The sequence below is a fragment of the Galeopterus variegatus genome, unplaced genomic scaffold (assembly GCF_000696425.1).
Source record: "Galeopterus variegatus unplaced genomic scaffold, G_variegatus-3.0.2 Scaffold32757, whole genome shotgun sequence".
NCBI classification, from domain to species: domain Eukaryota; kingdom Metazoa; phylum Chordata; class Mammalia; order Dermoptera; family Cynocephalidae; genus Galeopterus; species Galeopterus variegatus.
The window spans coordinates 4,854-6,645 of NW_007758868.1; the positions used below are offsets into that span (position 1 = coordinate 4,854).

A 1,792-nucleotide genomic window follows, 5' to 3' on the forward strand; every position below is an offset into this window, starting at 1 on the left:
CGCTGCGCTTCCCAAGCGGCGCACTATCCAGTGCGCCACCGGGCCGGCCCCGATGAATGAGCTCTTTGATCAGGAAGTATGCCTTATACATTTGTGTATTCCTACCACACCTGGTACACAGAAGGTGCTAAATAAAAGTAGATATGTAAGTAAAATACAATATATGATATCAAGGGAGACATTTCAGACTACCTGCAAATGCCTCTTGATAAAATATTATAGGGAATGTATGTACATTTTTAGAAGTGTTGTATGGAATAAGTACTTCACAGCATAGTTGCAGCTGGTGAAAAACTCTGAAGAGTTCTATAAAATCTAGAAAACTGTACTAAGATCACACAGACACATACAAATCTCACATGGATACCAGGAGGCTCCAGAATGGAAAGGAATGGCCCCTGCTGGGAAAAACAAAAGGAAAAACAAATTTAACCTGAGAAGTTTGTGAAAAGCCATGTGAAAGTAGAAAAGCGGTTTCGATGCAACCACTGTTGAGCTTCCTGAGGTGTGGTTGTTGGCAAGAGGTTCTGAAAGGGAGAAAGCAATTTTTTTAGTAACTAAATAGATTGATCTGTTACTTCATTGGGTAACACATAACCAAAGACAGCCACACACACCCACACTCAAACATGCTTCATTTGTTTGGAAGTTGTTTACACTCTTTCTCTAACCAGTCAAGATGCCCATGGAGTTCTACCCTTATCTTCCCCACTGTAAGCTCCTCAAATGCAAGGGTCCTCCATTACTTGTTTCATATCTCCAGTCCCTCGTGCAATATCTGGTTCACAGTCAAAATTCAATAAATGTTTTTTTAATGAATGAATAAATAATACTCCCTCAAAGTTGGGCATTTCTACTGAATTGTATGGTCATCAAAATATTCTTAGACATTGCAAATAACTGACATTCAACTTTCAACTTACATCTGTGACTGGAGGGGGAGGCTCTGGCTGGTGATTTGGTGAACCATTTCTAAAGAAACATTTAAAATGAAAGAATGAGTCCATGACATGTACTAGGGTTCATTATCTCATTCTTCATCTTCACAATAAGTCTTAAGCTAGAGCATTAAAAGAATCTGTGCTCTCTCATAAAACATTCTTATTCTTTGGCCCGAAACTTCAATTATCTGCTAATTTAACCTAGAGACTTTATAGGGGATGGGGTGAAACTATGTCATTTGCAACATTTTTTCTTATTGACGAAATAAAAAAATATCAAATGTTCAACAAGTTGGGACTGATGAGATAAATTATGGTATAAAGAATATTTAACAAGAAATGTACTTGAATGAAAAATATTAGCATATAAAAGAATATCAATGCATTACTAAATATATAAATATGCACATATACATACACAGGAAAAAATATTGAAAGAAAACTTATGCAATGCAATAATCACACGCCTTTATAATGAAAAACAGGGCTGGCTAGTCAGCTCAGTTGGTTAGAGCATGGCCTTGTAACACCAAGGTCAAGGTTTTGGTTCCCCTTATCAGCCAGCTGCCAAAAACTAACTAACTAATTAAAAAAATAAAATGAAAGACAATTATTTTTAAAGCAGCTTCAAAAATTAGTGCTGTCTAATTTGTGATCCAAGGGCTATCTCCACACCCTTTGTTTTTCTTTATACTTTGTGTACCGATTGTCCCTCTTCCCTAATGCTTACTTCTTTTATGGGAAAAAAAGTTGAGCCTAATATAAATGATGTATATGATAAAGAGAAGATAAAAACTTCTTAAAGAAAACATAGGAGAGACACTTCAGGAAATAGGACTGGACACAGACTT

At 36.3% G+C, this 1,792-nt stretch overlaps 1 long non-coding RNA gene across 1 annotated transcript in view; it reads right to left on the minus strand.

Moving 5' to 3' along the window:
- LOC103583976 overlaps nt 1-1,458 on the minus strand; it is a 2,892-nt gene extending 1,434 nt beyond the window's left edge. Inside the window, exons 1-2 of the long non-coding RNA XR_549916.1 lie at nt 924-1,458; nt 434-527 (exon numbers count right to left, since the gene is read on the minus strand). This is a non-coding gene — a long non-coding RNA (uncharacterized LOC103583976). The remainder of the gene's footprint in view (nt 1-433; nt 528-923) is intronic.
- Between the last annotated feature and the right edge of the window lie 334 nt (nt 1,459-1,792).